Source organism: Triturus cristatus, chromosome 6 (assembly GCF_964204655.1).
Source record: "Triturus cristatus chromosome 6, aTriCri1.1, whole genome shotgun sequence".
NCBI lineage: Eukaryota > Metazoa > Chordata > Amphibia > Caudata > Salamandridae > Triturus > Triturus cristatus.
Window position 1 is genome coordinate 789,390,964 of NC_140589.1, and position 21,145 is coordinate 789,412,108.

Sequence of the window (21,145 nt, forward strand, 5' to 3'; positions counted from 1 at the left end):
AAATAGAAAAACACAATGCACGCACAGCAGTAGTGACTTGGAGAGCCTCGAAAATGCTACCAGTGAAGGGGCAGAGTCACAAGTGGTAGTTATGGTAGCATGCCTATACAGACAATGTGTCTATATAGAAGAATTCAAAGAGTCCAGCAACTATGTTGGCAGTTATTATGAGGAAATAAACAAGCCATGCACAAACATCAGGCAAAAAAAAGCAGAGCAGAGCAGTTGAACAATTTCCTCCTCAATGGCAACATCAATAAAAACAAAGCAGGAAGTCCAAACAGGAACAGAGGAGTCAGCGCGTGCAAGGCATTACCACAAAACTTCAAGCTGCAGATTTTCAGTCAGTAAACTGCATCGTGGGCATTCAAAATGGCGGCCGCTGAGAGGAAACAGTGAAGGTACCAAAAGCGGCACGCAGGGAAATGGGAAGGAGCTCACCAGAGGCAGACTCCGTTCCGACGCATGATGCGGGCACTTGAAAGCGCTGAAATTATCGGGAAGCGCTGAAAATGTTTGATGTGCGTCCCGTTGCGGCGAACACCCGTTAGGCGGCCATCTTGAACGGCACCTCGGCCACGCCCCCCTTCCCTTCTTGAAACACAGGAGCAGCAACATTGTTGTGGTGTTACCAGGGCTTTAAGTGGAAGCTTTTTCAATATTATATGCAACCCATAGTTGCTGCTTATTTATCTTATGCAACTAACAACCATTGACAAAGCCAATAATCCTGACTTGTTGTAGGTATTATGGTACTTGTTTTATCATATATCTAGATGCAATGACAGAAACAGCAAAATACAAGTTGTGCGGCACACTATGCTAAACACAGATTTTTAGCATACGTGTTTTTAATTAGATTGGCCACACCCCTTTGAGAGCCTCCCCTTTTTTCATCCCACTTAAAGCCCTGCCTAAGAGCATCCACCTATATTACATAAATCCCATCTTGTGGCCTGGAATTCTTTAGAACACAATATGGCATTAGTTCTTCGTTGAGCAGGAACCTTATATTTGATCAGATAAATAGAAAACGGGCACAAGCGTCTTGCAACTTTTGAAATTCCAATTTCCTATTTCTGATAAGTTAACATTAAGCTGTTGTTATATCATTAATACAGCACAACAGTTTCACAATACTTTAACAACCTCAAGAGGAAAAAAATCACCACCAACTTGAGCATCTTAAATAACAATGATCTGACATGATACAACTAATCAAATTAAGGCAGATTGTGCTGGAGAGCTGACGTCTCAAAACTGGTTTGAAGAAGGGGCAGAAACGAGACTGTAAAAAAAGAAAAAAAAAACCTAGACCAGCGACCAGAAAAAACAATAATCTTTCACAATTGACATTTTCATCGCATGACTGTAAAAAAGGATTTTTCAATATGTCCCTGGTGCTGAAGTATTTCAATAAAATAACACAGGACATATTCGCTTGTTATAAACTTCAGGTACCCCCAACCTCCTGATCCTCGATGTCTCTAGTCTGTAGGCCTGACAGCTCTCATGCCAATGTGTAGCACGGAATTCCTCGCCCCTTGATTTATTGTGTACAGCTGCTTTTAAGCGTTTCAGACATGGCAGCTGCTTTTCAGATGTCTTCAAATTAAATTGAACGTCTTAAGAGAACAAGCATTTTTTATATAGCGCGAACTCGTCCTGGAGGTATTAGAGCACTTTACACGAGCATCAGTTACATTATTGTAATTGCATTTGTATAGCGCTTAGTACCCCTGACGCAGCTTTGAAGCGCTTTGTTGGATATGTGTCCTGGAGGTTCAGTCCAATTCTCCCTGCGTGGCCTTGAGTCTCCATGAGTGATAACCCCCTCCTTGGTCTTAGACTTCAGAGATCACACAGTCAAAGTCTCCCTGTATTCCTGGCAGTCTCCCAGGGTGACACCGCCTTCACCCCGTGTGCTCGGCCCAAGGTTCCGCGAACTTGAGAGCATCTCCCTGATTGGGTAAGCAAGCCTTTAGAAATCGAACACAGATGAAGACTTCCTGAAGTCGAGGGAGTCTCCCGGAATGGTAAACAACCTCCTTGGGAACTATACTGACACTAATAATGTTTCCGGTCCAGGGAGGACCTGGCTTGGCAGTTCGGGATGGACTATTCCCATGAGGCACAGGGTCAAAAATGATTTGCATATGGCCAGGTCTAAACTGGGGTGGCATGGTGAGCAAAAGAATGATGGATTTAACCCAGATCTCTTGACTGGGGGTGAATGTTTTGATGTGTTCTGCATTCCGTCCATCAATTGTGTGTCTGGCCATGCTGCCACACAAATATGGTGTCTGTCTTTCTGGAGTGCAGATAGGGTGTTTACCCCAATCTGCCGGGGGCAAGCCCCTAGACACTAGGAAATGTTTTTTTTATTTTTATTATAAAAGAGTATAAAGGTGGGGGCTTCCCACCAGGGGGATGGCCATGCCCCCACCCCAACAAGAAGCAGGACAGTTTTTTTGCTTCCCTCCTGGAAGAATTGGGGCAATTAGCCCAATTGGCCTCCTTGGGGGCAGAAAGCCCACTAGAAACCAGGAACTACATTTATGCAGTGTTGTGTGGGGGGCAGGGAAACCCTCCTAAAGATGGGCCCCGGCTTTAACCCACCTTGCGGCCATATAGAAGTTCTGCCCACTAAACACCAGTCTTTTAAAAAAGGAGCCAGACAAACAAAAGGAAGGTTGGGCCGGCCGACCATGGCATCGAGCCATATTTCCTCCCCTGAAGGGGCAATGGTGTCTCCCTGCCCCCATGAGGGCAGGTAGAAGGTGTGTCCCAATTGGAAAGATTACCCCAAATATGCCATCCGTGGGGGGTGGTAAAAAATCCATTTGATACCATGGATTTTCCATTTGTGGCAAAAGAAAGTGGTGCGGGTGTTGCACACTGGCATTGGTCACACCCACAGCTCCAAAAAAGGAACAACCTAGTGTTCTTGCACCCCCTTTCCAGGCCAGACAGTAGGTTTGCCACCATTTGCTCACTGTATCGCAGGAATATATATATTTTAAATAATGGGGTGGGGCTGGCCATTCTAACATCCACCCCACCGTGATCAATAAAGTATCAATAGTCTTTCTTCTCTCCTGCAGACTAAGAAATCCCATTCCAATGGCAAACGAGAGGACATTTGATTCCTTTGGGTGTTGTTTTTACATATGGGTCAGGAGAGTGTGGCTAACTCCCAATATCATCCCACTTGCAATAGTAAATGCCTGCACTTTTTCTGCTTGGGTAAGCTGTCACTTGATAAAACCTACCTGACCCAGACAGTTCTGAAAACTAGACAGCCATGGGAGTCCAGGGTGGTGTGCTTTTCCTGGATCTCACAATATTTTCTTACCCACAATGTCCTGCAAACCGCAAACTTTGACTAAAAACACTCACTTTTCTCACATGTCTGTGAGGAAAACTTTTGGAATCTGTGGGGAGCCACACATTTCTTACCACCCAGCATTTCTCCAAGTCTTCTGATAACAATGGGAGTGGGTGGGCCAAGAGACCTTGACACAAAAGGCCCTAAAGCACTACATTGTGAGTCAGCGATAGGGGTAACTGCAGTATTTAAAAACTTCCAGAAACCCCAGTAATCCACATAAATCCTACTACCAGGGGACTCTCATTCAGCTTGATTTGAACGGTTTCTATTGCGGGCACTAGTCCCAGCCACACAATTGGAGCAGCATTTTTATCTGCACAAGTGGGGTAACACTGAGTTGTAGAAATTTTGTGGATTCCTGCGGATTCCAGAAATTTCCATCACAGAAATGTACGGAAAATATGTGATTTCAGGCATCGTTTTAGGTTTGCAGGGCTTTAAGGTAAGGAAACCTCATGGGATCCACGCAAGGCACATCACCCTGGAATCCCCTAGTTGTCCACGCTCAAAATTGTTTGTCCTATGTAGGTTAACATGGGTGGCACCACAGCACAGCCCCAAATACTGCAGCTACCCCAAATGCTTATCTCTCAATGTAGCTCTTTAGGGCCTTTTTGTGTCGTGGTCTTTTTGGCCCACCCACTCGAATGGAGTACCGCTCTTATTGTGGGATAGGAAATATGTGCCTCCCAGCGATTCCAGAACTTTCTGTCACAGAAATATGAGGTAAATGTGTGATTTTTACCAAAGTTCGACATTTGCACAGGCTTTTGGGTAACTTTTTCTAGCAAAAGCCACTCAAGTCACCCCACCCTGGATTCCCTCAACTAGATTTAAAAAATGTGCATGTTTTCTAGGTTGCCCCTGAGTGCAGGCTGAGCTAGGACCCAAAATCTACAGCTACCCACTTTGTAAAGAAAGGATTCATTTTGAGTGGACGAATGTGATGTATTCACGTTGTGTTCTGTGCCATTTCCTATTGTGGGCACTAGGCCTACTCACACAAGTTAGGTAGCATTATTATCAGGAGACTTGGGGGAATGCTGAGTGGAAGGAAGTTTGTGGCTCCCTGCAGATTCCAGAACTTTCCATGATAGAAATGCGAGAACATTTTTTTTTAGTCAAAGTTTGAGATTTACGAGAGATCCGGGGTACAAAAACCTGCTGAGAGCGATGCAAATCACCCTGTCCTGGATTCCCCCAGGTGTCTAGTTTTCTAAAATGTGCATGTTTACTACCTTTCCCTGGGTGTTGGCTGAGGTAGGGCTGCTGGGTTAGCTAGAGTCAAAATCCACAGTTAACTGCATTGCAAAAAAGTGTCAGTTTTAAGTGGAAAAATGTAATGTATCCATGTTGCGCTTTGGGCTGTTTCCTATCACGGGCACTAGGCCTACACACACAAGTGAGGTACCATTTTTATCAGGAGACTTGAGGGAATGGTAGGTGGAAGGATGTTTGTGGCTCCTCACAGGTTTGCATGAGATTCTGAGCAAAAAACACCTGATGAGAGCTACGCAAGTCACTCTACCATGGATTTTTACAGGTGTCTAGTTATAAAAAAGTGAATGTTTGCTAGATTTCCCTAGGTGCTGACTGAGCTACGCCCTAAAAGCTGCATTTGTTTGGAGTTTGCTGCATATGTGCCTTTCAAATGTAAGCCAGTGTATAAGAAAGAAGACACTATGAAAAATACCCTCTAAATGATATGCTAGTAGGACGACCCATTCTTTCAGAGATTTCCAAATAACGACTGCTCCTAAATTCCATATCTTTTTTCCCATTTCAGATATACATAGGCTTCCTTGATACCTATTTTTCACTCTACATATTTCACCATATGCATTGGTCAATACTCGGCACACAATAAAAAAACATTGTATGGTGCAGCTCAGTTATTGGCTCTAGGTACCTTGGGTTCTTAGAGAACCTACAACACTATTAATCCCCGCAACCAGAAGGGTCTAGTGGATGTAGTGGTGTATTGCTTCTGTAAACAAGCCACTGTAACAAAAAGTTACAGATGAAAACGTTGTCACAAATGGCCCTTTTTTTCCTATTCATTTTCAACATTTCTTCATTTTAACAGTTGGTTTCTTTGGGTAAACCTTGATGAATCTATACATTTGACTGACCAATTGCTGAATTCGGAATGTTGTCTTCTTTTCAGAAATCTATAGCTTTTCTGGATCACTGACACACTGTTTCCGCTGCAAACTGGAAGTAAGTGAAGAGCACAAAAAATTGGAAAAATGGGCTACCTTTTTGAAAAATGCCAACATTATGGTACACAAAGGAGTTTTTTTAGTCAGCTTAGCATGTTCCTGAAAGCTGGGAAGATGATGACTTACTAAAAAAAAACAGACACTTTTATCCAGAGCACTATTCCCTATTTTTCCTCAAAAACTCAACATTTTGCAATATTTTGCTAACTTTCTTGCTCCCCTCTTGGGGAATCCACAAACCCTGAGGACTTTTAGAATCCCCAGGATGTTGTTAAAAAAGGACACAACTTTGGCTTCGATACCTTATGTGGTAAAATGTTAAGGAGCCCTAAACGTGAACTACCCCAAATAGGCAAAAAAGGGCACAGCACTGGGGAGGGGGGGACTGTCCCAGCAGTTAAGGGGTTAATCTCCTTATTTCCAATATGTATATCTCCCCCAAAAAACAATATATTACAAACACTAGGTGCAAAGATAGGATAGGGTATTGAACTTCTCAACATCCCAATTCCTGAATGTACAATTCATGCACTTAAAAAGACTAGATCTGTCCACACTCCACTGCAATACAAAAAATTACTTTCAAAATCCCAAAGCCATCTTCATTAATTCACTTTATCCTTTGCGTATAGGTCCATATATAAGACTTCAAATAAAGACAAAAACATTTCAATATCACAACATCCTACACTACAGGTTACAAACAGGAATCACTTTATCCAACCTAATCCGCACATATAAAAGATGTACTGTGTCAACATGGATACGTAACGATGAAGTACTGCAGGGGATACCAGGGGGAGGGGACTGGGAGGACAGAATATCTCTATATGCCGATTACATCCTTCTGTACCTAACTAACCCGTATAGATCGGTCCATAGGGTCCTACAGGTCTTTCGGTTGTTCGGTACTTATTCTGGGTACACGATCAACCGAACAAAATCTCTTATGTTCCCGATGGCTGGACAAATCCCACAGAGACCAGTGGATAATGCTCCCCTGCAAATTAAAACTAAATTTACATACCTGGGCATGCATATCGCCACAAATGAGGCAGACTTTCTTGTGGAAAATGTATCTCCACAGATACAGAGGTTAAGAGAGGATGTGGAACACTAGAGAAACCTGCCGGTGTCATTGATGAGGAGGGCTGTCCTCTTTAAAATTATGTCGCTGCCCAGGCTATTATATGTATCGCAAAATACCCCACACGCGATCTCACAGAAAGTATACAGAGACATAAACAGTGAGGTGCCCAGACTCCTCTGGGATGGTGGTAGCGCCAGGATAGCCCTAGGGAAGCTACAGAGGGGAGTATACGAAGGGGGACTGGCCGTCCCAGATATCATCAAGTACTACTGGGCTTCACAATTAATCGTAGTCAATGACCGGACCTTTGGAGATCGCGGCGACCCCGCATTTAGGGCAGATCACTGGGTGATGGGGAATAGGGGATACATGGCTGCTTTTAACAGAGGGCACACAGATAAGTACTTACCTACGCAAACAGTTATTCGAGTCTGGAAAGAGGCGATAAAACACGTGGGGTGGAAGGATAAGTTAACAAGGAGAACGCCACTATGGGACAGTGTGTAAATATATACATGAATACTGGAAGGGAGTGGCGAAAATCATGTCAAAAGTCACGAGGATAACAATTCCAGTTGACTCACGCTGGATGATTCTGTGTGTAACAGGGGGAGAGAAATGTCCGAAATACACAACCATTTGGCTGAAAGTGGCTGCGATGGTGGCAAAATGAAATATAGCCCAAAGATGGGGGGCAAGACAGATACCAGAAGTGAGAATCTAGAAATCTGACATGGATTGGTGCTCCAGGGCGGAGAACATGATTTACAAAGCCAGAGGTTGTCCACTCAAATGGGATAAAATCTGGGGACAATGGCAGAAATACCGTGGGTATTAGGTAGAGTGAGGGGACAGGGGGGACTATTCCAGATTAGACTAGAAAACTCTGAGAGTTCACTAGAGACTCGAAGAGAGGGTTATGATTGGGGGTGTGATGTCGATAACAACTAAATGCTCTGTATAAACAATTTGGATGTGGATGTGTATGTTATTCTGAGCTTGTTCAATAAACATACTTAAAAAAATAAAATAAAAAAAGATGTACTGTGCATGCATGCGGTCCCGATCACTCTCTGGGATAATGAGATGCTATAAAAGCTCACTAACACATGAAAAAGGACAAAACGTTGGCTAACTAAATTCAGGCACTGATGAACAGCGGGAACAGGTTCTAGACCTCACTGATAGAGTGTGCTTTCTTGAAAACAGAGAGGAGGAATCAGAGTACTGCTTGAGGCAGTACAAAATTCAGGTGATTTGACTGCCTGAAAAAATTGAAGGGCCTAAAATGGCCACTTTCTTGGAACTTAAAACAAGGTAAGAGAGGGGCTCTGTATTCTCAAAAAGGAAATAGAGCTCCGACAAACTGTGAAGTAAAAAATATGTTTTCCTTTTCGAATCCAATGTTTGCTAATTCATTCACACATGTTATTGGTAACAACTACCAAAATCAGGTATTCACAAAATCACTCATTATAGTGGAACACTTAAATGCAAGGCAACGTCAATTTATAAAAAATCAATTAAATGGTTTATTTGATTCACAAAGTTTCTTTAACCACAATCAGATCATAAAAAATGCATTAGTTTTTAAATAAAACAAAGACACATTAAAAACAAGTTAAATTAAAAATTACTGAATGAAACAAAAGCACAAATCAAGGAGATTTTGAAAAAAGACAGTCAATTTGTCATAAGCCAGTTAATTCGGAAACCTTATGGGCAACAATTGCATAAGGGTTAACTTCCTCATTTGACACCAGTATTGTATGCCCCCTTCCAAATTTAACACAACGGAATTGCGTCGACGCGTTTCGGAGGTTATTCGAAGTTTGTGACCTCCTTCTTCAGGACTATTAGAAATGGAATCTCCTTATCCATAAACGTTTGCCTAAGGCACAAATGAAAAACAATATTTACTATCAATGTACATGATGTTTTCTTTCCCCCTTCTTTTTGAAAAACAGGAGTCTAAAACATATATATCATGTCTTACGTTTATGCGACAACTACAGTTTTCTAACTATTCATTCTTTCGTACAAACAAGAAATGTACCCTCATGGATATATAACCATAGTCATATTATCTAAATTCTCTGGTTTTATAAAGCAACGTAGCCCGCATCAAGAGTGTTTCCATTTACTCACTAGATCCATTACTCATCATTCATACTTTAACTCAACACTAGTAGGAAGACTTAGTGATGAAATCTCATTAGGTTTTTAAGAAACTCACCTGTGCGACCAGCGCACTAGGCTTGCTAATTGGATTTGCTGCGCTCCTACGGGAATGGTTTTTTCGATTAAGCACTTCCCTGGGCTGTCAAAGGAATAATAAAACGCTTATTATATCTCGTTCAATGAGTTCTGAAGATACTCTATCTTTTCTTTTCCTGTAGATTTGAAGCTCCCAAATGGAGCTTCAAAGTGGAGGGTTCTAACTTTGACTCCCCTCTTCATCTGTCTACACAGTTACTATCAAAAATTCTTAAAGATACCTTTCAAAGTTCTTCGTGGGTGTGGGCAAAGGACATCTTGTTTACTTTTCCTCACTGCGTGCTTCTTTGTAGGTCACTTTGTTCCTACAAACGAGGGAACTACATTTAGTTTCGCTAGGGTTGTATATGAAAGCCTATTGGCTAATCGAAGTCGTGTGCCCACTGTTAATTGCGTCTATTCTGTATTAATATAATAAATTTGATTTATAGCTCACCTTATGTCAAACAATTCTGAGCTGTTAAGGATTCTTTTACTGCTCTGGGTACAATCAATTCGTGGCTGTATATAGAAACGAGTGTGTGAAAAAATGTGTACACACGTGTGTCTTAAATGTCACGTTTTTTGCAAATAGACCTCGACTGTTTTTTAACCAAGCGAAAGAACAAGGTAAAGAATATATATACTTAGTGGCGTAGTCACTTAGTAACAGCCTGAACAGAAATCTCAATTGGCTGATTAGCGTTTATTTTGGGTGTAACATGCCGGCGAGATCTTACGTTATAAATCCACGAAGTTATTTTTAAACGAGAGTTAGTTTAACTAATGGCAACGTGTCTCTAGTGCCTAATCGTTAAAGTGGATAATTTCGGCGTGCGGTTCCCCGATCAGACTCGAACGTACCTGTTGAAGTCCGACGATCTACGTTCCCGGGCAGCTACTTCCGCGTCTTCCGATCGCGGCCAACATCAAGGATGGACTATGTGGCTGGGACTGCCTATTTATTCAACGTCAGTGATAGACGTCATAATAGGGGGCCGGCGAACAGTACTCGGCTAGTTCTTTTTTTGATTTTTTTGTTTGGTATAAATCTTTATTAAAAAGCCTTATTAGACTATGCTGGACAACGACGCGTACTCGCTGGAAATCTTGTACTGTATATTTTATAGATTACCTTTTCGTTTGGGCTATGATATTTGTTGAATCAGTCATTAAAACACAGCCCTATACTCGAGTGCTTAACGTTAAAATGTATAAATATCTCATGATTTTAAAGTCTCTGGTGAGATTAATTGTGATAGGGACAAAAACATAATTATGTATATGCATATCCAGAGCGGTGTGTCAAGGGAAAATATGAATCCCACAATGTATAGTATAATTAAAACCCTGGTGTAATGGAGTCAAAGAAGAATATTTTATTTATTTAAACGGGCTGGCATCCATATTTTAATTTGATTTTTTAATTTGATTCTCAAAGAGAGATCTATTATTTGGTCCCGATTTATCCCGAAGGACAGATATCAAGTGCATAATCCTCCATATTTAGATCTGTCAATTCATCGCGACAGTGCCAAGTTTTCACGGCATAGTAATTCGTATTTTTTGGAGACAATGATTGATAAATGTGATTTGGTTATTATATGTTATCTTTAAATCACTAGCCTAGCTATTCACTGATAAATCGTAACTCACAGAACTAATCTGTTGATCATTTAGTTACGTTACTATTTTCATCCAATCTTCCTTAGTATTGAGGCCTTTATTGACTGTATCTAAAGCAGAAATGTACCATTGTTCTCTATTTTTGCGTTTTGTTTCAATGTTGCCGCCTCGTTTTGAGCAGCTAATCTTTTCAATAATGTACCATGAGAAGTCCGTATGTTTGTGTTTATATTTAGTAAAATGCTCAACCATGGGAGCATTATTTTTATTAGTCTTGAGTGCGGATCTGTGTTCTAACAGGCGTGTTCTGAGTTCCCTGCCTGTTTCCCCCACATATGCTAGCCCGCAAGGGCATAGGAGGAGGTAAACTAGGTTGCTGCTCCTGCAGTTGTTAAGTGTTTTAGCAGTCATAGTGTAGTTATTGTAGGTGAGGGTTTTAGTTACAATACAATTGTCGCAAATTGAGCAGCTGCTACATTTGTAGTTTCCTATTGCTTTGTTCCCTGTGAGGGTAGTTTGGTTATTGTCATTGGTTTCTCTATATGTGTGAACCAAATTGTGTCTGATGTTCTCATTACGTCGGAAGGCAAAGATTGGTTTCGGGATTTTGTCCAATTTTCCGTCGTTCAAAATGTGCCAGTTTGAATAAATCACATTCTTCAGTCTATTACTGATATTTGAATACTGGCTTACAAATACCAGTTTGGGGTCAGCTGTTGTTTGGCTTGCGGAGGTTTTTGGTTCTGGATGTATCATACTTTCCCTATTGTAGAATCGTGCTCTTTTACAGGAGTTTTTAATTAACTTCTTGGGGTATCCTCTATTTATCAATTTTTCAGTTAGGTTCCCTGCATGTTTAAGGAAGTCCTGCACATTGGAACAGTTTCTCCTGAGGCGGAGAAACTGTCCGAAGGGGATATTATCCCGCTGTGATTTGGGGTGATAGCTATTATAATGTAGGAGTGTGTTTTTGTCTGTGGGTTTGACATAAAGCTCTACTCCCAAAGCTCCTTCCATATTCTTAATGGAAATGTCCAAGAAATTCACTACATTTTTGTCAAAGGCTGCAGTAAACTTGAGGTTCTCATCTCCCAAGTTAAGCCATTCAAGAAATTCTTCCAGAGTTTCGACAGTGCCTTCCCAGATGAAAAAGATGTCATCAATGAAGCGGCGCCACAACTTGACATTCTCAAAGAAGGGCGCCGCCTCATTGAACACATGCCTGTCCTCGAAATGGGCGACATAGAGGCATGCCAGGCTCGGCGCACAGGTTGCGCCCATGCTCGTGCCTTTGCACTGAAGGAAAAGATCATTTTTAAACAAAAACATGTTGTTTTTTAAGACTAGAGTGATGCATTGTTTGATGAAGTCTTTATTGGCACCTCTCAGATCTGCGTTGTCGAGGATGTCACCAATAACCTCAATGGTGTTGTCTTGAGGTATATTGGTGTACAGAGCCTCTATGTCTAAGGTCACTAATATCTGTTCATTTCCATTGTAGGGCATACCTTCTATCATAGAGATGATGTGCGCCGAGTCGCGAACATACGATTTTTGTTTGCATACCAAAGGTTTCAGGAAGGTGTCTGCGTATTGGCTTAAGGGTTCCAATAAGGAGCCAATGCAACTGACTATGGGTCTCATCGGAGGGTTTTTTAAACTTTTGTGTATTTTGGGTAGGCCATATATGGCGGGTGTTCTAGCATTTTTATTAATTAAAAACTTGTGTTCAGCCTGACAAATCCAACCCTCCTCTAGGGCTGTGTTGACAAGATTAGTGACTTGTAGATTCAAGGCACTAAGTTTAGAGAAAGATGATTTTTGGTAGTGTTCTTGGATTTCTAGCAATTGTAGCATCCTTCTGTCATAGTCGTCTGTATCAAAGACGACTACTCCTCCACCCTTATCAGCGGGCTTGATGGTAAGTTGGAGATTGTTTTTTAAACTGATCATGGCTTTCCTTAGTTCTTTACTCATATTATTTTTATCAGGGTAGGAATCATTCATGATTTGTTTGACTTTGGATTCTACAGTTTTTTCGAAGACTTCTATGTTTTTGCCTACTTGTGTAATTGTAGGGATAAAAGTAGATTTTGCCCGAAGACCGGAAATATTAGTGGGGCGATTGTATTCTGTATTTTCGAAAAACTCTCTCAATCTGAGTTTGCGAAAAAACGCCTTAAGATCTTTTTCTATATTAAATTTATTGACATTTGTAGTTGGAGCAAAGGTAAAACCTCTTTCTAAAACTTCTATTTCTAACTTGGTGAGGTTATAACTGGAGAGGTTGATTATGGGAAATTTTGAACTATTGGAACCCTCTAATGGCGATATCTTTGACTCCTCGTGTTGGGGTAATCTTGAGGGGCCTGGTTGTGATAAGTGGTTCTCTGATCTCCCTGATGTTGTTGATGTTGATTTCTCTGATATTGTCCTCTGTATTGATATGGGTTTCGATCTATCCTGCCACCTCTCTTTTGGCGGATTTCTAAAAAAGAGTGACCTCTATTTGGTCCCTCTGTTTGTCCCATATTCTCATTGGTATTAGAGTTGTCTTCTTCACCACTTGAGCCTGAAGTGTCAGAGAAAGTAACACCTTTATTGGGTCCTCTTTTATAGATCGGTCTTGGTTCAAAGTTCCTCTCTTCCCTCGGTTGTTGGAAGTAATCTTTCTTAGTGTATGGATACACCATCTCTAAACTAAATTTGTTGATATCTTTTCTCAACTTTATAGTTTTTTTATTTATGAGATATTCTCTGTATTTATCAATGTCTAGATTTAAATCCTCCAAACGTTTTTTTGCATCTTCTAGTCCTGACATTTCTAAGAGTGCTATTTCAAGTTTTTCTATTTCTTGTTTTTCTATAATAACCCTTTCTTGTGCAGTCTCTATAATGAGTAAAATCCAATCTCTACTACACCTGTTAGCAATATGGGTCCAGGTTTCTAAGAATTTTTTATTGTCAATAAATAGACCTGGTTCATTTCGAACTTGGAGGCCAATTGGTATGACCCCTGATTTGGCGTATTGGACCAGAAACTCCGCATGGAGTTCTGTCCGGATGGATTTCTTTTTTAAGTTCACAATATTGCCCCATTTGTCGTTGTTTCCTGAGATAACTACAATTTTATTGGTACTGTGAGACGAGGACCCAATTATCTTATTAAATTGGTCCTCAGTGAACCCAAAGGTCTTAAATTGGTCCATAATTCTGAGAGTTATATGGGGAAGTCACTAAAAAGTGATCAAGATACCTCTCCAGCCACTTGGCTGTGCTGTATACTTAAAACAAGGTAAGAGAGGGGCTCTGTATTCTCAAAAAGGAAATAGAGCTCCGACAAACTGTGAAGTAAAAAATATGTTTTCCTTTTCGAATCCAATGTTTGCTAATTCATTCACACATGTTATTGGTAACAACTACCAAAATCAGGTATTCACAAAATCACTCATTATAGTGGAACACTTAAATGCAAGGCAACGTCAATTTATAAAAAATCAATTAAATGGTTTATTTGATTCACAAAGTTTCTTTAACCACAATCAGATCATAAAAAATGCATTAGTTTTTAAATAAAACAAAGACACATTAAAAACAAGTTAAATTAAAAATTACTGAATGAAACAAAAGCACAAATCAAGGAGATTTTGAAAAAAGACAGTCAATTTGTCATAAGCCAGTTAATTCGGAAACCTTATGGGCAACAATTGCATAAGGGTTAACTTCCTCATTTGACACCAGTATTGTATGCCCCCTTCCAAATTTAACACAACGGAATTGCGTCGACGCGTTTCGGAGGTTATTCGAAGTTTGTGACCTCCTTCTTCAGGACTATTAGAAATGGAATCTCCTTATCCATAAACGTTTGCCTAAGGCACAAATGAAAAACAATATTTACTATCAATGTACATGATGTTTTCTTTCCCCCTTCTTTTTGAAAAACAGGAGTCTAAAACATATATATCATGTCTTACGTTTATGCGACAACTACAGTTTTCTAACTATTCATTCTTTCGTACAAACAAGAAATGTACCCTCATGGATATATAACCATAGTCATATTATCTAAATTCTCTGGTTTTATAAAGCAACGTAGCCCGCATCAAGAGTGTTTCCATTTACTCACTAGATCCATTACTCATCATTCATACTTTAACTCAACACTAGTAGGAAGACTTAGTGATGAAATCTCATTAGGTTTTTAAGAAACTCACCTGTGCGACCAGCGCACTAGGCTTGCTAATTGGATTTGCTGCGCTCCTACGGGAATGGTTTTTTCGATTAAGCACTTCCCTGGGCTGTCAAAGGAATAATAAAACGCTTATTATATCTCGTTCAATGAGTTCTGAAGATACTCTATCTTTTCTTTTCCTGTAGATTTGAAGCTCCCAAATGGAGCTTCAAAGTGGAGGGTTCTAACTTTGACTCCCCTCTTCATCTGTCTACACAGTTACTATCAAAAATTCTTAAAGATACCTTTCAAAGTTCTTCGTGGGTGTGGGCAAAGGACATCTTGTTTACTTTTCCTCACTGCGTGCTTCTTTGTAGGTCACTTTGTTCCTACAAACGAGGGAACTACATTTAGTTTCGCTAGGGTTGTATATGAAAGCCTATTGGCTAATCGAAGTCGTGTGCCCACTGTTAATTGCGTCTATTCTGTATTAATATAATAAATTTGATTTATAGCTCACCTTATGTCAAACAATTCTGAGCTGTTAAGGATTCTTTTACTGCTCCGGGTACAATCAATTCGTGGCTGTATATAGAAACGAGTGTGTGAAAAAATGTGTACACACGTGTGTCTTAAATGTCACGTTTTTTGCAAATAGACCTCGACTGTTTTTTAACCAAGCGAAAGAACAAGGTAAAGAATATATATACTTAGTGGCGTAGTCACTTAGTAACAGCCTGAACAGAAATCTCAATTGGCTGATTAGCGTTTATTTTGGGTGTAACATGCCGGCGAGATCTTACGTTATAAATCCACGAAGTTATTTTTAAACGAGAGTTAGTTTAACTAATGGCAACGTGTCTCTAGTGCCTAATCGTTAAAGTGGATAATTTCGGCGTGCGGTTCCCCGATCAGACTCGAACGTACCTGTTGAAGTCCGACGATCTACGTTCCCGGGCAGCTACTTCCGCGTCTTCCGATCGCGGCCAACATCAAGGATGGACTATGTGGCTGGGACTGCCTATTTATTCAACGTCAGTGATAGACGTCATAATAGGGGGCCGGCGAACAGTACTCGGCTAGTTCTTTTTTTGATTTTTTTGTTTGGTATAAATCTTTATTAAAAAGCCTTATTAGACTATGCTGGACAACGACGCGTACTCGCTGGAAATCTTGTACTGTATATTTTATAGATTACCTTTTCGTTTGGGCTATGATATTTGTTGAATCAGTCATTAAAACACAGCCCTATACTCGAGTGCTTAACGTTAAAATGTATAAATATCTCATGATTTTAAAGTCTCTGGTGAGATTAATTGTGATAGGGACAAAAACATAATTATGTATATGCATATCCAGAGCGGTGTGTCAAGGGAAAATATGAATCCCACAATGTATAGTATAATTAAAACCCTGGTGTAATGGAGTCAAAGAAGAATATTTTATTTATTTAAACGGGCTGGCATCCATATTTTAATTTGATTTTTTAATTTGATTCTCAAAGAGAGATCTATTATTTGGTCCCGATTTATCCCGAAGGACAGATATCAAGTGCATAATCCTCCATATTTAGATCTGTCAATTCATCGCGACAGTGCCAAGTTTTCACGGCATAGTAATTCGTATTTTTTGGAGACAATGATTGATAAATGTGATTTGGTTATTATATGTTATCTTTAAATCACTAGCCTAGCTATTCACTGATAAATCGTAACTCACAGAACTAATCTGTTGATCATTTAGTTACGTTACTATTTTCATCCAATCCTCCTTAGTATTGAGGCCTTTATTGACTGTATCTAAAGCAGAAATGTACCATTGTTCTCTATTTTTGCGTTTTGTTTCAATGTTGCCGCCTCGTTTTGAGCAGCTAATCTTTTCAATAATGTACCATGAGAAGTCCGTATGTTTGTGTTTATATTTAGTAAAATGCTCAACCATGGGAGCATTATTTTTATTAGTCTTGAGTGCGGATCTGTGTTCTAACAGGCGTGTTCTGAGTTCCCTGCCTGTTTCCCCCACATATGCTAGCCCGCAAGGGCATAGGAGGAGGTAAACTAGGTTGCTGCTCCTGCAGTTGTTAAGTGTTTTAGCAGTCATAGTGTAGTTATTGTAGGTGAGGGTTTTAGTTACAATACAATTGTCGCAAATTGAGCAGCTGCTACATTTGTAGTTTCCTATTGCTTTGTTCCCTGTGAGGGTAGTTTGGTTATTGTCATTGGTTTCTCTATATGTGTGAACCAAATTGTGTCTGATGTTCTCATTACGTCGGAAGGCAAAGATTGGTTTCGGGATTTTGTCCAATTTTCCGTCGTTCAAAATGTGCCAGTTTGAATAAATCACATTCTTCAGTCTATTACTGATATTTGAATACTGGCTTACAAATACCAGTTTGGGGTCAGCTGTTGTTTGGCTTGCGGAGGTTTTTGGTTCTGGATGTATCATACTTTCCCTATTGTAGAATCGTGCTCTTTTACAGGAGTTTTTAATTAACTTCTTGGGGTATCCTCTATTTATCAATTTTTCAGTTAGGTTCCCTGCATGTTTAAGGAAGTCCTGCACATTGGAACAGTTTCTCCTGAGGCGGAGAAACTGTCCGAAGGGGATATTATCCCGCTGTGATTTGGGGTGATAGCTATTATAATGTTTACTGCAGCCTTTGACAAAAATGTAGTGAATTTCTTGGACATTTCCATTAAGAATATGGAAGGAGCTTTGGGAGTAGAGCTTTATGTCAAACCCACAGACAAAAACACACTCCTACATTATAATAGCTATCACCCCAAATCACAGCGGGATAATATCCCCTTCGGACAGTTTCTCCGCCTCAGGAGAAACTGTTCCAATGTGCAGGACTTCCTTAAACATGCAGGGAACCTAACTGAAAAATTGATAAATAGAGGATACCCCAAGAAGTTAATTAAAAACTCCTGTAAAAGAGCACGATTCTACAATAGGGAAAGTATGATACATCCAGAACCAAAAACCTCCGCAAGCCAAACAACAGCTGACCCCAAACTGGTATTTGTAAGCCAGTATTCAAATATCAGTAATAGACTGAAGAATGTGATTTATTCAAACTGGCACATTTTGAACGACGGAAAATTGGACAAAATCCCGAAACCAATCTTTGCCTTCCGACGTAATGAGAACATCAGACACAATTTGGTTCACACATATAGAGAAACCAATGACAATAACCAAACTACCCTCACAGGGAACAAAGCAATAGGAAACTACAAATGTAGCAGCTGCTCAATTTGCGACAATTGTATTGTAACTAAAACCCTCACCTACAATAACTACACTATGACTGCTAAAACACTTAACAACTGCAGGAGCAGCAACCTAGTTTACCTCCTCCTATGCCCTTGCGGGCTAGCATATGTGGGGGAAACAGGCAGGGAACTCAGAACACGCCTGTTAGAACACAGATCCGCACTCAAGACTAATAAAAATAATGCTCCCATGGTTGAGCATTTTACTAAATATAAACACAAACATACGGACTTCTCATGGTACATTATTGAAAAGATTAGCTGCTCAAAACGAGGCGGCAACATTGAAACAAAACGCAAAAATAGAGAACAATGGTACATTTCTGCTTTAGATACAGTCAATAAAGGCCTCAATACTAAGGAGGATTGGATGAAAATAGTAACGTAACTAAATGATCAACAGATTAGTTCTGTGAGTTACGATTTATCAGTGAATAGCTAGGCTAGTGATTTAAAGATAACATATAATAACCAAATCACATTTATCAATCATTGTCTCCAAAAAATACGAATTACTATGCCGTGAAAACTTGGCACTGTCGCGATGAATTGACAGATCTAAATATGGAGGATTATGCACTTGATATCTGTCCTTCGGGATAAATCGGGACCAAATAATAGATCTCTCTTTGAGAATCAAATTAAAAAATCAAATTAAAATATGGATGCCAGCCCGTTTAAATAAATAAAATATTCTTCTTTGACTCCATTACACCAGGGTTTTAATTATACTATACATTGTGGGATTCATATTTTCCCTTGACACACCGCTCTGGATATGCATATACATAATTATGTTTTTGTCCCTATCACAATTAATCTCACCAGAGACTTTAAAATCATGAGATATTTATACATTTTAACGTTAAGCACTCGAGTATAGGGCTGTGTTTTAATGACTGATTCAACAAATATCATAGCCCAAACGAAAAGGTAATCTATAAAATATACAGTACAAGATTTCCAGCGAGTACGCGTCGTTGTCCAGCATAGTCTAATAAGGCTTTTTAATAAAGATTTATACCAAACAAAAAAATCAAAAAAAGAACTAGCCGAGTACTGTTCGCCGGCCCCCTATTATGACGTCTATCACTGACGTTGAATAAATAGGCAGTCCCAGCCACATAGTCCATCCTTGATGTTGGCCGCGATCGGAAGACGCGGAAGTAGCTGCCCGGGAACGTAGATCGTCGGACTTCAACAGGTACGTTCGAGTCTGATCGGGGAACCGCACGCCGAAATTATCCACTTTAACGATTAGGCACTAGAGACACGTTGCCATTAGTTAAACTAACTCTCGTTTAAAAATAACTTCGTGGATTTATAACGTAAGATCTCGCCGGCATGTTACACCCAAAATAAACGCTAATCAGCCAATTGAGATTTCTGTTCAGGCTGTTACTAAGTGACTACGCCACTAAGTATATATATTCTTTACCTTGTTCTTTCGCTTGGTTAAAAAACAGTCGAGGTCTATTTGCAAAAAACGTGACATTTAAGACACACGTGTGTACACATTTTTTCACACACTCGTTTCTATATACAGCCACGAATTGATTGTACCCGGAGCAGTAAAAGAATCCTTAACAGCTCAGAATTGTTTGACATAAGGTGAGCTATAAATCAAATTTATTATATTAATACAGAATAGACGCAATTAACAGTGGGCACACGACTTCGATTAGCCAATAGGCTTTCATATACAACCCTAGCGAAACTAAATGTAGTTCCCTCGTTTGTAGGAACAAAGTGACCTACAAAGAAGCACGCAGTGAGGAAAAGTAAACAAGATGTCCTTTGCCCACACCCACGAAGAACTTTGAAAGGTATCTTTAAGAATTTTTGATAGTAACTGTGTAGACAGATGAAGAGGGGAGTCAAAGTTAGAACCCTCCACTTTGAAGCTCCATTTGGGAGCTTCAAATCTACAGGAAAAGAAAAGATAGAGTATCTTCAGAACTCATTGAACGAGATATAATAAGCGTTTTATTATTCCTTTGACAGCCCAGGGAAGTGCTTAATCGAAAAAACCATTCCCGTAGGAGCGCAGCAAATCCAATTAGCAAGCCTAGTGCGCTGGTCGCACAGGTGAGTTTCTTAAAAACCTAATGAGATTTCATCACTAAGTCTTCCTACTAGTGTTGAGTTAAAGTATGAATGATGAGTAATGGATCTAGTGAGTAAATGGAAACACTCTTGATGCGGGCTACGTTGCTTTATAAAACCAGAGAATTTAGATAATATGACTATGGTTATATATCCATGAGGGTACATTTCTTGTTTGTACGAAAGAATGAATAGTTAGAAAACTGTAGTTGTCGCATAAACGTAAGACATGATATATATGTTTTAGACTCCTGTTTTTCAAAAAGAAGGGGGAAAGAAAACATCATGTACATTGATAGTAAATATTGTTTTTCATTTGTGCCTTAGGCAAACGTTTATGGATAAGGAGATTCCATTTCTAATAGTCCTGAAGAAGGAGGTCACAAACTTCGAATAACCTCCGAAACGCGTCGACGCAATTCCGTTGTGTTAAATTTGGAAGGGGGCATACAATACTGGTGTCAAATGAGGAAGTTAACCCTTATGCAATTGTTGCCCATAAGGTTTCCGAATTAACTGGCTTATGACAAATTGACTGTCTTTTTTCAAAATCTCCTTGATTTGTGCTTTTGTTTCATTCAGTAATTTTTAATTTAACTTGTTTTTAATGTGTCTTTGTTTTATTTAAAAACTAATGCATTTTTTATGATCTGATTGTGGTTAAAGAAACTTTGTGAATCAAATAAACCATTTAATTGATTTTTTATAAATTGACGTTGCCTTGCATTTAAGTGTTCCACTATAATGAGTGATTTTGTGAATACCTGATTTTGGTAGTTGTTACCAATAACATGTGTGAATGAATTAGCAAACATTGGATTCGAAAAGGAAAACATATTTTTTACTTCACACTTTCTTGGAACACTGGCTCTCACAGGCCTATTCAATTTCTATACCATAGAATGAGCACATAGGGTTCCTGTGCCCCAGACATTGCTGCCTGTGCATCCAATAGAGACTTGAGGGTGGTACAATTTCTAAACTCTTGGACAGAGACCTGGCTTT

General features: G+C 39.8%; 1 protein-coding gene across 5 annotated transcripts in view; it reads right to left on the reverse strand.

Annotated features, from left to right (window-relative positions):
- The window catches only part of TTLL2 (tubulin tyrosine ligase like 2), an 88,059-nt gene that overhangs the window by 21,484 nt on the left and 45,430 nt on the right, over positions 1-21,145 (reverse strand). The window lies entirely within an intron of this gene.